Genomic DNA, 16,746 nt, shown 5'->3' with positions numbered 1-16,746 from the left:
CAACCATAGCGGGCTATCCACGTACTGACCAAAGCTCGCGCGACGTTATCCGCTGTCATGTCAGGGATAGGAACCGCCTCGGGCCAGCGTGTGAATCGGTCAATTAAGGTTAAACAATAGCGTTGTCCGTTGTGGATTGGCAGCGGCCCTATAATGTCGATGTTGACATGGTCCAGTCGTCGTGTAGGTGGTGTGTATTGTTGCAACTTCGATTTTGTATGCCGATTCACTTTTGACTTTTGGCATGGAATGCAACATCGGGCGAAGGTTGAAGCGTCTTTTCGTACATTTAACCAAACGAAACGTTCAGTCACCATTTTTACGGTGGCTTTAATCCCTAGGTGTGAACTGTCATGAACCTTCTTCAAAATTAATGGTCGAAATCGCTTGGGTATGTAAGGACGTACCGTTCGAGATGATACATTGCACCATAATTCGTTAGTATCACCTGGAATTTTAAAGAGTTTAAAAATAAGCGAAGTTTTGTTACCTTTATGTAGCTCTTGAAGTTCTGAGTCCGTTTTTTGCGCTTTTGCTATTTCGCTGTAATCGATTGCGGAATTAATTTCGAAAATTCTAGAGAGAAGATCAGGCAGGTGGTTGCTCGAACCGCTGATGTGCCGAAAGTCTGTTGTAAATTGACTGATATAGTCAAGTTGTCGTAGTTGTCGTGGAGAAGCTTTATCACTGCTTTGTTGGTACGCGTACGTAAGTGGTTTGTGGTCGGTCAGAATGTGAAACGAACGACCCTCCAGCATACACTTAAAATGCTTAACCGCTTTATATATGGCGAGCAGCTCCCTGTCGTACGTGCTGTACTTTTGTTCCGTGGTCGTCAGTTTTTTAGAGTAATAACCAAGAGGTTGTGGACCTTTTTCTGTAAGCTGGGTCAATGCGGCACCCACTGCACCGTCGGAGGCATCAGTGGCCAGAGACAGTTCGGCGTTTTGAAGAGGGTGCGCAAGTATGGCGGCGTTTGCCAGCTCCTGTTTGCACTTCTCGAATGCTGCAGATTGTTCGTCGCTCCAGGTTAGTGTTGTACGATCGTTGCGCTTATTACCTGGAATCATTGCTGTAAGTATCGATTGGTAAGCGGTTGCGCGCGGCAGAAATTTGCGGTAGAAGTTCACGGTTGCCAAGAACTTTTTTAGCTGATGCGCGAGTGTAGGTCTTTCGAATTTCGAAATTGCCTCGACTCGCTCCGGTAGGGGTTTAATACCACTTTTTGTTATTAAGTGGCCGAGGAACTTAATCTCGACTACGAAAAACTCGCACTTTGAAGGATTTATCGCTAAGCCGTAATTCCTTAGGCGCTCGAAAACCAACCGTAGATGGCATTGGTGCTCTCCGTGGTCAGTTGAAGCGATAAGGATATCGTCGATATAGGCGAAAGTGAAATGCAGACCACGTAGAGCTTCGTGAATTAATCTCTGAAACGACTGGGCAGCATTACGCAACCCAAAAGGCATGTACAGGTATTCGTAAAGGCCGAACGGGGTCGTTATGGCCGTCTTATGGATATCGTCTGGGTGTATTGGCAGTTGATGGTACGCCTTTTGTAGGTCTACTTTGCTAAAAATTTGTTTTCCTTCTAGTATGGAAGTGCAGTCTTGCAAATATGGTATGGGGTATCTGTCTGGCGTAGTTTGGGAGTTTAACTTACGGTAATCTCCGCATGGGCGCCATCCACCATCGGCCTTCCGTACCATATGCAGTGGACTAGAATAATTACTATTTGACGGGCGAATGATACCTTGTCGTAATAATAACTCAAATTCTTCCTATGATTGGCGTTCTTACGTTTGCAATGGTAAATGTCCAATCAAAGCATCTTCGAAGACCGAGATCGAGACAGAGACGTTGATGACCGAATGTGTCAATTGTTGTACCATTAGCAGCGTAGAGCTTCACGGCGGATGGTGTCGTTGTATGTGCGTACTGTCGTGGCAGAACTGATATGTCGGCGCCTGAGTCAATTAAAAAGGAAATAGTGGATTTTCGGTCGTTGATTGTGAGGCGGTTAACGCTGGCATCCGCTGGCAACTTTGCTCCAGCGACCGCTTCGATTCATTTTTGGCTGCAATCCCCTCTGCCCGACTCGTAGTGCTTGCACGGTGGTCTGCAGTTCTTGCTGCTGGTTCCAAATTTTTGGTGGTACCAACATTCATCTAAGTTAATGGCTGGGCTGTTTCTACGCCGGTCGCGGGATTGCTGGCGAGATCTTGGCCTTACACTTCTACGACCAGAATTCATGCGGTCAAAGCGTTGTCCCAGTTCGTTAATAGCACGTTGTAACTCACTATACTCGGTACTTGCGTTTGATTTTTCTGCGAATGTAGTGGGTTCAGGCGCGTGTCGATTTTTTTCTGCGGAGCTGCTGTTTATCTGAACGCTGATAGTGTCGTTGATAGCGTCTGCAATTTTCAGGTACTCTTTCGGTGGGCCTGAACAGGCGGCTACCGCAGCTTGAGCGTAAACGGGCAAACGTTTTGCCCACAAGTTTTTTACTGCCGATTCGCTCATTGTGTCGCCGACCAGCCGCATCATTTCAGCAAACAATTGGCTTGGCCTTTGATCGCCCAACTGGGTTTCGTTGAGCACTTGATTTAGGCGTCGTTGCTGACTGTCGGTGCAAAAAGTTATTAGTCGCTTTTTCACGTAGTCATACCTACCCTGGTCAGGGACTTCTCCTAACGTAGCTGAAAAATCCTGTAGCATGCGTGGCCCTAGTGCAGCCATCACCGTGTTGAATTTTTGACTGTCGCTTTTTATGTTCATAGCGGGAAACCAATAGTCGAGGCTTAGGAACCAGCCTTCGATGTTCCTGCGATCCATGGCAGGCATGTCGATTTTGATTGCTACGGCGTTGAGGTCTGTAGGTGCTGCAGACATTTTACCTGCAGGCATGCCGGTTTGTTGAGCTTTGCCTGTGGCTTCATCAGTGGCTTGTGTTGGATCTGTTTTCTCCGCAGGATCACCAGGACCCATATTTGATGATTAAGGTTTTTGTTGTTTTCGTGATCGTCTAAAAAAATTTTCTTCTTACAGTTGTGCGCTAACTGTCGGTGTAACGGATTTTTGTCAGACGGGTCACCACTTTTGGTGTTTGCTTGTCGCAAATAAAAGAATATGTTTTTATGCTGGTCCGATGAGAACTGAACTAACTGAACTGACTGCTTTGCGTTTTCTTTTTACTAAGTCACGTCATGTTTTTCAACGAATGACGACGATGGAAAGCAAAAGCAATAAGTAAAGACAGAGCGCTCTCACCATCGTTTATTAAATTGTAACGGAGTGAATATTAAATGAGAAGTAAAACTAGTTCTTACAGTGGCCAAAGAAGATGAATTATAATTATAAAATAAATGTTTCGTTGTGATGCTGGAAGCACCACATATATACCACCGATCTCTATGATTTTTTTCAAACAACCATATATGCTATATGCGTAAACATTTGGCGAAATTTGAAGCTTCTAGCTGTTAAAATAGGGCAGAAATTGCGAACAGTTTTTTTATCTGAATAATCGGTTGTGTGAGATATATAATATATATACCATCGATCTCTATGATTTTTTCAAACAACCATATATGCTATATGCGTAAACATTTGGCGAAATTTGAAGCTTCTAGCTGTTAAAATAGGGCAGAAATTGCGAACAGTTTTTTATCTGAATAATCGGTTGTGTGAGATATATAATATATATAGCACCGATCTCTATGATTTTTTTCAAACAACAATATAAACTATATGCGTAAGCATTTGGTGAAATTTGAAGCTTCTAGCTGTTAAAATACGGCAGAAATTGCAAACAGTTTTTTATCTGAATAATCGGTAGTGTGAGATATATAATATATATACCACCGATCTCTATGATTTTTTTCAAACAACAATATATGCTATATGCGTAAGCATTTGGTGAAATTTGAAGCTTCTAGCTGTTAAAATGGGGCAGAAATTGCGAACAGTTTTTTATCTGAATAATCGGTAGTGTGAGATATATAATATATATACCAACGATCTCTATTATTTTTTCAAAAAACAATATATGTTATATGCGTAAGCATTTGGTGAAATTTGAAGCTTCTAGCTGTTAAAATACGGCAGAAATTGCGAACAGTTTTTTATCTGAATAATCGGTAGTTTGAGATATATAATATATATACCACCGATCTCTATGATTTTTTCAAACAACAATATATGCTATATGCGTAAGCATTTGGTGAAATTTGAAGCTTCTAGCTGTTAAAATAGGGCAGAAATTGCGAACAGTTTTTTATCGGAATAATCGGTTGTGTGAGATATATAATATATATACCACCGATTTCTATGATTTTTTTCAAACAACAATATATGCTATATGCGTAAGCATTTGGTGAAATTTGAAGCTTCTAGCTGTTAAAATGGGGCAGAAATTGCGAAAAGTTTTTTATCTGAATAATCGGTTGTGTGAGATATATAATATATATACCACCGATCTCTATGATTTTTTTCAAACAACAATATATGCTATATGCGTAAGCATTTGGTGAAATTTGAAGCTTCCAGCTGTTAAAATGGGGCAGAAATTGCGAACAGTTTTTTATCTGAATAATCGGTAGTGTGAGATATATAATATATATACCAACGATCTCTATTATTTTTTCAAAAAACAATATATGTTATATGCGTAAGCATTTGGTGAAATTTGAAGCTTCTAGCTGTTAAAATACGGCAGAAATTGCGAACAGTTTTTATCTGAATAATCGGTTGTGTGAGATATATAATATATATACCACCGATTTCTATGATTTTTTTCAAACAACAATATATGTTATATGCGTAAGCATTTGGTGAAATTTGAAGCTTCTAGCTGTTAAAATACGGCAGAAATTGCGAACAGTTTTTTATCTGAATAATCGGTAGTTTGAGATATATAATATATATACCACCGATCTCTATGATTTTTTCAAACAACAATATATGGTATATGCGTAAGCATTTGGTGAAATTTGAAGCTTCTAGCTGTTAAAATAGGGCAGAAATTGCGAAAAGTTTTTTATCTGAATAATCGGATGTGTGAGATATATAATATATATACCACCGATCTCTATGATTTTTTCAGAAACAATATATGCAATATGCGTAAGCATTTGGTGAAATTTGAAGCTTCTAGCTGTTAAAATACGGCAGAAATTGCGAACAGTTTTTTATCTGAATAATCGGTAGTTTGAGATATATAATATATATGCCACCGATCTCTATTATTTTTCCAAAAAACAATATATGCTATATGCGTAAGCATTTGGTGAAATTTGAAGCTTCTAGCTGTTAAAATGGGGCCGAAATTGCGAAAAGTTTCTTATCTGAACAATCGGTTGTATGACATATGTACTATATATTGTGACGAATATTAGCAACACTAAGGGACACTATCATCTCTAAGCCGATGCTAAGCAGTGACTTGTATGCACATCAATATATCAATCATTATGTCTACACGTATGTACGTACACGCAGCGGAGAAGCAACGCACAAACAGATGCAGATATCTTATCTGAGATGCTCCCAAAAGTATGCAATTATAATTGTGGAAGTGTCGCTCACAAATACACGCGCATATGAGAGCTATAGACGTGCATCTGTTGTTATAATTATATAGCAGTAACTAAGTAAATTCTGGATGATCCTAGAAGTATGCAAACGAGAAATCGCAGAGTATAAAAGGCCGCAACAGTAGAGGCACGACAATCAGTTTGATTTAAGACACTATCTGGCGAGCAATAGTAGTGTTATTGTGAACGTTAATAAAGGCCATTTAGCATTATTGAATAGTGGAGTTATTTATTCAACAGTTTAGTGATTCGAACGTGAGCAGAAGGTTGTAAATAAAGGGAATTGCACAAAATTCGTTACAATATGTATATTACCGAACTATACAATTTTTTCAGACAACAATGAATGCTCTGCACGTAAGCATTTGGTGTAATTTAAAGCTTCTAGCTGTTAAAATGAGGCAGAAATTACGGAAATTTTCTAGTCTGAACAATCGGTTTTATGAGATATATACTATATATATTACCGATCTACACAATTTTTTCAGACAACAATTAATGTTCTATACGTAAGCATTTTTATCTGAACAATCGGTTGTGGGGGATATATGGTATATATACGACCGATCTCATCCATTTTTTCAGACAATCAGCCCAATCACGCAATCAATCGTAGACTGCTTTTTCGGGAAAATTACGGAATTGCTATCATGCAGTTCGACCGTGCTTCCAAACGTATCCGAAAGTAAATTCTACGACAAGTTCTTGCCAACGGAGAAAATTTACGAAATGCGAAAAATATTTAAAACAAACAGCCCAATCACGCAATCCATCGCAGCAATGTTACGAATTCGAATGTAACGAATCCCGAAAAAACAGTCTACGATGGATTGCGTGATTGGGCTAAATATGTGCAATATACGAAAGCATTTGGTGAAGTTTGAAGCTTCAATGTGATAAATTGAGGAAGATATGACAAAAATCCTCTTTTCTGCTATATGGGGGATATATGATGTAGTGGCCCGATCCGGCCGGTTCCGACAAATGTCTAATCGGATACCTAAATATACCCGCTCACGAATTTTTATCAAGACATCTCAAAAATTGAGGGACTAGTTTGCATACAAACAGATAGACGGAGAGATGGACAGGCGGACATGCCTAAATCAACTCAGCTGCTCATCCTGATAATTTCGGTATACTTAATGGTGGGCCTATCTATTTTCCTTTAAGGACTTACAATTTTGAGATTCAAGACGAAGTTAATATACCATTTCATTTTCATGAAAGGTATAAAAACGCTCAATAAAAATTTCGTTTGTCAAGTAGTATCCAACCCTCAAGAAAACTGATACGCTTTCTGCTACCTTTTTCTACAGACTTTTTAGCAAATCTTTACAATAAAACTCTGTCCCTGAATTTGATAACGCTAAAACTCCTCGCCAAAAATCTTCAAAACAGTTTCAAGTGCGCATAAAAGCATGCAATATTTAGTACCATGTGGTCAAGGAATAACTGTCGCAAGCCCTATGTAAAAGTATAGGAGTTAGGCTGTTATTCCTTGACTTATTTTTAATTAATAACACTTCTTTGCTGCTATCAACCAGGTATTTATTTCTCACAATAAACAACGGTTGGCTTTGGTGGTACCACCTCGGGGAAGATTTTTTTCAACCCACCTCAACTCGATATCGAAAGTAGGATATAAGCAGGAGAAATGTATTGTATACGCATTGAAAAGCTGTGCATGTCACAAAATCTCTCAAAGGTCGGAAAATAATTTGAGAATGACGGTGGAGGTCAACTCGAGAACTATACATTTTACAAAATTTCTGAAAGGTTGGATAGTGATTGGAGAATGAAGTTGGATATCAACTTGAGAACTGTCTGGTTTAAGAATAACTTGATAATGATGTTGGATATCACCTCCCCAACCCCAAAGGCGGCCTTAACCCTCAAACAGGCAAATGTCCAAAACTAAAAAAAAGTGCAAATATTTTTTTTAAGTTAAACTGTAGACCATAAAGTAAGGTAGATAAGATTTTCAAGTAAAAACTATTTTCATCTCTGCATTAAAAGGAAAAAAGGACGACTACCTTGCCTGTTACGGTATATTTTAATAGAACGGTACGGAAAGTAACGAATATAATTTTATTCAAAATTATATATATGTAATACAGAGTAAAAGCTTTTTGATATTATTTTTTGGCATGGTATTCGGCAAAACAATTTTTCGAACTCGAACAGCATAGGTTTATTTGGCATTTTTGGCGTCTGCGATGATTTACTAAACTTGCATTTTTTCTTACCATGTTTTCTTTCCAGCCACTTTGGAACGTGATCATATCTATCGAACGAACGTCAACAGGATGCTTTTCTCTTTTGCCTATTCCGATCTCTATCCCTTCTTCTACCTCTCCCTGTAAGCTACTAGACAGCAGCTGCGATTTTTTCGTAATTGTGGTAATTGATAGTTTTTTTCTCCACTTGTACTGCAGCTAGAATCGTCTGACTTTTCAGAAAGCGTTCGGAGGTATAAAATAAACGAGTTGGTTGCAGCCATATTAATCAGATGATTAAAAAAATCTGATCATTGGATTTCGTGTCTTAGTTCGAATATAGTACCGGCCCATAATACCGTCCATTGGATCAACCCCACCCATATGCTTATTATAATCCCTTATTATCTGGAACAATCTACTTCGAGGTACTTTTTCTGTTTCCGATAGTAGCGTGCCACCTTTGACTCCTGAAGTGTGGGATTTGACCTGGAAAATGGTTCAGTTCGAACGTATGTTGACGCTAATCGTACACTCTTATTGTCCTCCCACTGTACTGTATTTATTTCAACGCTATTCGATGAAGCAAGAAACTCTGTTGAAAATTTTCTCCCTTGTTTTTTTTACTTCGAGATCGGAAGGTAATTTACAGTTGAGGAATCCTGTTGACCCTGATTGTACCTAGACTACAAATTCCACGTGCGCGTAAATATACCAATAACGAAAGCGTTGTGTAAAACTTACCAAAAGGATGTGGTTTCTAAAATTTGGTATTGATTGAGATAACCGAACAACAACATGTGCAGTGCTTTCTAAGTCCGGTGAGATGGTAAACTCGAAGGACCAAAACTTTCTGACACTAGTAAGGAGATCGCACTCTTTTCTGAGGCTTCATGGATTCTGCTGAGGTTGATGGGACTACTGATTTCGGTGAAGACGTGCTGATGAGCGACATGCCGGAACTTTGATCAACAAAATTCTTTGACCCGTTAGCATCCATTTCTCTAATACAATTAGAAATAGTTTTGGCGTCTTCGGGAGATATTTCATCTAAATCTGGATCATTGAATTCATCATCACTGCTAAAGTCCCCACAATCTTCGTCTTTATCTACCGATTCCATTAGTTGAATGACTTCTTCTTCAGTAATATCGGAAAGCCTAAACCTTTTCGCTCGGAGGATACAGCCATTTGTTTATATTTCTAGAAAGCACAGAAATAATACTTAAATACTTTCATATGCAAACACAAAAAACGATCATGAAGAACAGCAATTATGAGAATGCAACTTTCGCCATAAACCGGCAATGCTGCCTTCAGGCTGCCTTTACATTTTCATTCCTCATATTTGTACTTTTTCAATTTACATATTTATTTATATATTTATCAACAGTTTATACTCGCCTAAACTTTCTATTAAATTTTCGAATCAAGCAAACAAGTACAAGTTCAATTATTTTTCAATTAAAAGTGTTATCTTCACGACAGTAAATTTTAGACGTAAACTCACTCGAATCGCGCTCTAAAATGAAAATATGAGCACACCGAGCCCGGGGAAAATAAAAAAGTGAGCATAACATAATAACTAAAGCTGCAGACATTGGTGCGTTATCGGTAACCGTATCGGTAACCTTATAACAGGTGGTTCGACCAACCTTATGGGAATCAATGTAATCGATTATTGGTGCCATATCGTAACACTAAAGTCGTAACCGTATCGTAGCCAACCAATTGGTTTTTGGTTTTTCGCCATACCCATAACTTAAAAATATTTGAGTTTGTGAATTTAATAAGTTTTTGTAGATTTTATTCATTGTTTTGGATACGTTATGACTAAGAGACTTATTTTTTGTGAAATATGTTTGTAATTTTTCGCGTTTTCTTCATTTTTATGAAATTTTCACGATTTTTATGTTAAGGCACCATTAATCGATAACAATGTATCGTATAGGGATACGACTACAGCGATACGACAAACGGCACCAATGACTCCGCTATAAATTCCAAGGAAATAACATTAATGTATTTCGTAGCGAAAATTGCCGCTAAAAATTTGAGTTTTTAACAAAGGCTGCCTCAAGGCAGCCTTGCCCATTTAAGGGTTAAACTGTGACTGAAAAACTGCTCAGTAGTTTAACTGGAGTTTAAATTTGACTAGAGTTTAAGCAAACTTAGTTTAAGCTTAGCTTATCCAACTACTGAAAAACCGAGCCTAGAGAGAAGCTATAATAATGCGCTGGCAACCCCTTGAGAGGGTTGCGCAACACAACCCCTTGAAATTGTATTCTCCCCATTGAGATATGCCTTTGGTGTGAGATAAATGCTTTCCGCTGACCATAATTTACTTCAATTCATACATGTTGATAACTACATGCATTCTTACAGACTAGTTAAAAATAGAAAACAATTCAAGCTTAAACTTATATAAGCTGTTATTAAAATTAATAACACTACTGAATCGATTTGCTAGATGTATAAGTAGTCCTAATATAGTTTCATGAGTTATTTCGATAAATAATCTGGTATGCCGAAGATCACGCAGTGGAATATATAAAATGAACAAATTAGATAAATCAGAGCAATTCGTGCTAATGTTTATTACATGAAAGGCAAGCATGAGTGAGATACAAGTTCTTCTGTAATGCAAAGCCTGAAGGCTAAGCAATTTGTGCCTGCTGGTATACGATGGGAGGCCATCTGGCCAGTGAAGCATACGTAAAGCAATTTTCGTAAAAACTTTTTGAACTTTCTCAATTTTATAGGAGTTAGATTCATAGAAAGGATTATATATTATTGAGCAATATTCAAGACCACTTCTGGCCAAGGATATATAAAGTGCCTTCAACGTCATAGGGTCCTTAAAGTCACTGGTGTTACGTCTACTGAACCCAGCCATTGCAACAAATTTTGAAACAATGAAGGCAATGTGACTAGAAAAAGAGAGTTTGGAGTCAAAAATTATACCCAAGTGTTTACTCTCTTGACAACGATAAAGATATTTAGCATTTAGTTTGTAGATAAATGTGGCAGTTGTCATTTTGGAATAAGACATAACACAGCATTTGTTTGAATTTAAAAATAAATTATTGTCTGCGCGCCATTCGGCAAAAGAGTCCAGATCAGAACCGTTAGAAATAGTTTGACAAATAAATAGTATTTTTTGTGAAATATATAGTTTTAGTGTTATATTTCAATCATTAAAGGTGAGCAGTGATGGGGAAACATATTGAGTAAATAGTGCTAAGTCAAGAGAAAAAATTTGTTTTGAGTGTGGAAATTGTGCTAAGTCATAAAATAGCTGCTGGGTTATCATACACGATTTTGATTTATGTACCTTTTTCAAAGCTTCTACACTTAAAAGTATTGCAACTAAGGTATCCTCATTCACAGTTTTGAAAAAGAGGTTATTTCAAAAATTATTCATTTTTTCGTCCCTTTAAAATTCGTAAAAGCTGACTTAGCACATTTTGACATTAAGCTAACATATTGAAGAATGATTGGGTGAAAGTTAAAAAAATTTTGGGAAAAGTTATGTGGAGCTCCTTGCAATCTCTGAGATGCTATCATAAAATATTTAAAAGAGAGGGTGACAGAATTGTTGAAAGTTTATTTAAAATAAAAACGTTGAAAAAAGATTCAAAACATAACAAAAACTATAATTAAAAAAAGAACTAAGTATGAGTTAAAGCTTTAAAATACTACTACTACTTTAAGACATATCTGTGACAACAAGTAATATTAGCCAAAGTCGTGTTAAGACCGATTAAATGGTATTAACCACCCAAGAAGCCGCGCCATTTGCTTGTTCGGTGAGCTAACTGGCGTAAATTTGTAACACCAAGGGTGTCTAAATTGTTCTCATTCTGGGCCTTCCGGCGGAGTTGGGGCGGCCTTATTCCCCTGCGCTGTTCTTAAACTCGCTCGACTATAGTCACATCTGCATAGAGCTTGTACAGCAAATCTTCTTCGTTACACGCCGAACGCTCAGATGTTATAGACGTCCATGCCTCTGGAGCATTCATAAGAATGGGTACGATAAGTAACTTGTGGAGCATGATATTCGTCTGCCGAGTGAGATCTTTCAAAACAATATTTCGAATCAATTAACGTGAATTTCTTCAGACGCAGTGCTTAGAGGCGGAAATAACTAGAACCTATCGAAAGAAAATACCAGAGATCACAAATAACTGTCCCGAAACCAATATTTTCAATCCAAACAGGTTTACAGGTTACAGAGCTGCTGTAAACGAATAACATACGAACCTGTGAACTATTTATGTGCTTGCGCGTGGAGAATAGAAAAGGAACACGGGATGCCTGAATTCGAAGCGAGACCTCCTCAGTTTTTTTGCGGATTCCTGGTTTCTAAACTAAATTAAGCTCAGCTTTAAAATTTTACGAAAATTCCTCGAGAGCATTTTAGTGCTTCATCATGTAACATCCATTGCATTATATGACAGTGAAAATATACTCTTGGCAATATGTACAGCAATTTGTCGAGCACATAAACCCTACGTACTTAGAATTTCCAAGATACCCTCAACTCTGGAATTAGGGGCCAAAAACTTCCTTTTCATGATTGATTCACATATTGGCTTATACCTTTATTTCTGTTTGCTTTACGAACAAAAAAAAAAAAAGGTTTGTTTGTTCTTCGAACAATGCATAATTCGTAAATTTTTTTTTAGAATTGTTAGAGAAACCTTACAAAGTATGTATATTTAAAATTGAATGTAGTGTCTCACTTGCTCGTTTTGTATAACGGTTTTCTTGTTTATTTTGGTTACGTGTATATAAAAAATAAAAAAATAAATAAATGTAAGGCGCGATAACCTCCGAAGAGATCTAAGGACGAGCTTCTCTTCCAGTTTGCGACGTGCTCCTCTTGATTTTCCCTACAAATTGGCCAGACGGGACCTACATGTTTTATGCCGACTCCGAACGGCATCTGCAAGGCAGATGAGTTTTCACTGAGAGCTTTTCATGGCAGAAATACACTCGGAGCGCTTGCAAATTTTCTTCTAATTGAAAAACCTTATTTCTAAAATTTTTTTGATGTTGCTTTGCCCGGGGTGTGAACCCAGTGCATACGGTGTGCTAGGCGGAGCTCGCTACCATCACACCAAAGGATTATTGAAGAGAATCCACAGTCAATTCTACTTCCAACAAGATACGAATTTCAAGATTTATTAAGCTTTTATTGTTCTATTCAACGATTTCATATGAAGACACAAAAACAGTATGAAATTGTACCATACTTTTTTTTTTTAAATTTTATTAGCTTTTGATTCAAACATCGCAATACGGCTGAGATATTCCACTTTGACCACTTCTAGGTTTTTTTTTGTGTCGTCATATGAAATCGTAGAATACAACAAAACAACCATGAAATAAAGATGATAAAAATTTTTTGGCGCTTATTCTTCGGGTAAATTGTTAATTTTCTAAACAAACTCAAGAAAATAGTAGCAGAAGACTTTCCAAAGCAAATTTTTTTTAACGTTTTTATTTTTATTTAACGTGGACGTTTAGTGCACTACCCCTAACTATGCCATTACCCATAATGATAAGTTTCGCGATAACTGTCAAAGCTGATAATAGGTTTTTGAGCGTATTCATGAATTTAATATCATGTAAGGTTAAATATTATATTAATATTATTATTAAATAGCAACACATATGGACATACATAATGGTATAGGTAGCTATTTATCCCATTAACGCCCAACTTTTGTTTCGCTCTTTTATCATCTTTTTCTGTTAAAAAATAAAAAAAAAGTAGTTAGTATGGTCCAAAATATAGAGACTAATGCACAAACATTTTTTTATACTTCATGTATATATTTTATTGCATCCGAAAGATTTGTTCCCAAATGGGAACATTGCATGCATAAGACTTTAATCATATTGTAACGAATTTACTGAAATTCCGCTTATTCCAAAACTTCTGCTAACGTTCGAATCACTAAACTGTCGAATAAATAACTCCAATATTGAATAATGCAAAAATGGTCTTTATTAGACTACTTGACAATAACACGTATACTTCACAACTGATAGGTTACTTAAATCAAACTGATTGGTCGTGCCTCAACTGTTGCTGCTTTTATACTGTTTGGTTTCCTCGTTGGCATATTTCTAGGCGGTTCTATTTCTAGAATTTACTAGTTAGTTACCAGCTATAACTACGTTTATAGCTTCTCATATGCGCGTGTATATGTGAGTGATACTTGCACAAATTATTGCCTTTTGGGAGTATCTAGTATCCCTTAGTGTTGCTAATATTCGTCACAATATTGTGATAGTCTACAATACAATTAACATGTGTACCTCGGTCGCATTCAGTACACATTTTACCGCGCACACCGTTTGTTTTCCATTTGGAATAGCGGCTAAACCATGTTTGGTTATGCTTGTACGAACTGGGCGCCCAAGCGTTTTCGGATCTGAGAGGCTAGAATTTATGTGCAAATAGCTTCGCGTTACCATGCGAATGAAGTCGAGATGTGGAATTTACTTAAGTTACATATAACGAATGACTTATACATACAAATATCCAGACAGTTTGTTTAAAGACTAAAGTACCATTTTTTCCTTTAATTTTTACGGGATACTTGTTGATATGCCAGTCTAACTTATCCACACCTCCCATGTATTTGTTATATTGTGATATTACAAGAGGCTGAAGAACTTCAACGTATTTTGTATCCTTTTTACTGTACCTTTGCATAGGCTGCATGGGATCTACACGTTGATGTTTGGTAATAACTTTTACACAGCTGTTATCATTCTACGAAACAACTAATACTTCGTTATTTTTATCAAATCTATAAGCAGTAGCGCCGCGGGGCTCTTTTTTCATGGCTTCATCTATTTTTATCGGACTCTTATTTAGACGATTGAATCTGGCTGTACCAGTAGAACGCATATTTTTTTATTAAGAACTAAAATTAGTCTGAAGCTTGAAAAAAAAATTATCAAAATAAAGCTCGTGGTCTTCAGGATACTCTAGAAGTTGAACCATTGAAGTAATAACCTTTTCCCCAACACCAGTCAAATCCTTCTCAACCAGGTCCCTTTTCCTTTGAAAAAGCTCAATATTATAACAAATTCCAGTTTCTCCACAGGCCATGATCCACTGCTTTAAGCCAATCGGTATTGGCTTTCCTCTGATAAATTGGTTTAGGAAGTGACCTCCGTAATATCTTACCATCTGCTCATCTATAGACAATTGTTTTGAAAAAACATTAAGCTTTGAACAATTTTCGTACAGCTTTTCAATCAGTGGCTTTATTTTGAAGTACTTTTAAGGAATACCACTTCGAATGTTTTCGTTGTTATTGAAGTGCAAAAAATCGTTTTATTTCAAGGTATCTGTTCCTTGGCATGCAGTTTCTTACAATTTGAATGTCAACGTCGTCGTCTGTGCACCAATACATCCTTTCACTGGGTAAACTGTGGTATGATGTAAAAATCAATATGCCAAGAAACTTAAAAAAACATTCTGAAGGGAGAAGTTATGGAAATTACATACATTGGTGTGCATAGCGCACACTTTCGTCAACTATGTGTTGAACTAGCGAATTGTCAAAAAAAGAATTCAAAAATTTCAAATGTCTCTTTGTTGAAAATTCTCTCGAATTTTAGCTTTATTATCCTGGCAGCGTTTAGGCGATGGAAAAATGTTACTATAACTTGCATCAGTATGAAGCCATCGCGATGTGCAGGCTGGATTTTCTTCTTCCAGCTTTTGTCTTTTCAAAGTTTTATTTGTTGTGAAGTCGATCTCTTTTTTATTTTCAGTAAAATGAATTTCTACTTCGCCAGGAACATCCTTCAGTTCTGTAACTTCATCAAGATTGTGTTCATCAATATCTTCACAATCAGTCAGGTTATCAGCATCTGGAGGCAGTTGCACTATATCATTAGCACTTTCGTCATCCAGCTCTGCATCCTCGAGGAGTTCTTCTAAAATTCCTTCAATTTCATGAAGTTTTACAGCTCTTTGGCCAAACATGCTTCACATATAAAAATTTCAGCCCAAAACGACAGCGAAAAATATTTACAAAATTTTTGCACATAGTGCCCAATTGGGAACATTAAAAACGTTGGAATTGTGAAATGTAAGCAATTTTATTGCGACAAAACTAGTTATTTTATTTACTTACGTCACCATCTAGCACTGTAAGAAAATACCACTTAAGTTTTTGGTTTAAATCAATAAAAATGTGCAGATAAATTCCTTAAATGAGAAAAATTTGCCACTTCCGAGAATATTTGCTTCCTACTGATCACGTGATCGTTAGAGAGCATCAACAGCTGATTATATGCATAGATATGTGAGAATGTGTAATTCGTTATAAATTATTTGATTAGAAGTTCTCATTCGATAATATTAAATGATTTCTGCAAGTTCCCAAATGGGACATTGGGCGCTAATGGGTTATGTTTCTATATTTGTACCATACATGTACATACATTAGGGTTGCCCAATTTGTATTACGCATATTTTTTAAGACATCGCTAATAACCCATACGGATTCCGCTATGAATTGCAAGTAAGTTCACTCGAGCATGACTTTTAAGTCAATTTCTAGCCTGAGCGGTTTTGAAAGAAGCCAAACACCGGACGTGTCGGTTTTTTGTATTTTGTATTTTTTTTTTTTTTTGAGATATCACAAGTCGTGACATTTTGTGTCTTTCTTTTAAACTCTATTATCTATATTTCACAAAACACATTTGTGGGTTACCTGAGTCACCTATGGATCTATATTTCCAACGCGATCCGAAGTATTTTCTGGGTCCTTAAAATTATGTGTGCCAAAATTTCAGAGATACTGATTAGCATGGAAACCTGACCACACGGTAAAAGTAGTATGGCGTCGTCAAATATAGGACGAAGAGACTAGCTAGTTTCCTACCTGCTCCTAGAT

General features: G+C 37.0%; 1 protein-coding gene across 3 annotated transcripts in view; it reads left to right on the top strand.

Annotated features, from left to right (window-relative positions):
- rempA (intraflagellar transport protein rempA) overlaps nt 1-16,746 on the top strand; it is a 77,888-nt gene that overhangs the window by 10,501 nt on the left and 50,641 nt on the right. The window contains exon 1 of one of the 3 annotated variants that reach the window (XM_067783017.1): nt 15,833-15,936. The exons of 1 other annotated variant lie outside the window; for it this stretch is intronic. The gene's annotated coding sequence lies outside the window, so the exon portion shown is untranslated. Of the gene's footprint in view, nt 1-15,832; nt 15,937-16,746 lie in introns of those variants that run through there. One more of the 3 variants, XM_067783018.1, reaches the window with a different exon arrangement.

Source organism: Eurosta solidaginis, chromosome 4 (assembly GCF_040869045.1).
Source record: "Eurosta solidaginis isolate ZX-2024a chromosome 4, ASM4086904v1, whole genome shotgun sequence".
Taxonomy (NCBI): Eukaryota; Metazoa; Arthropoda; class Insecta; order Diptera; family Tephritidae; genus Eurosta; species Eurosta solidaginis.
The sequence above is the reverse complement of the archived record's forward strand: the minus strand, read 5'-3'. Positions and strand labels throughout refer to the sequence as shown.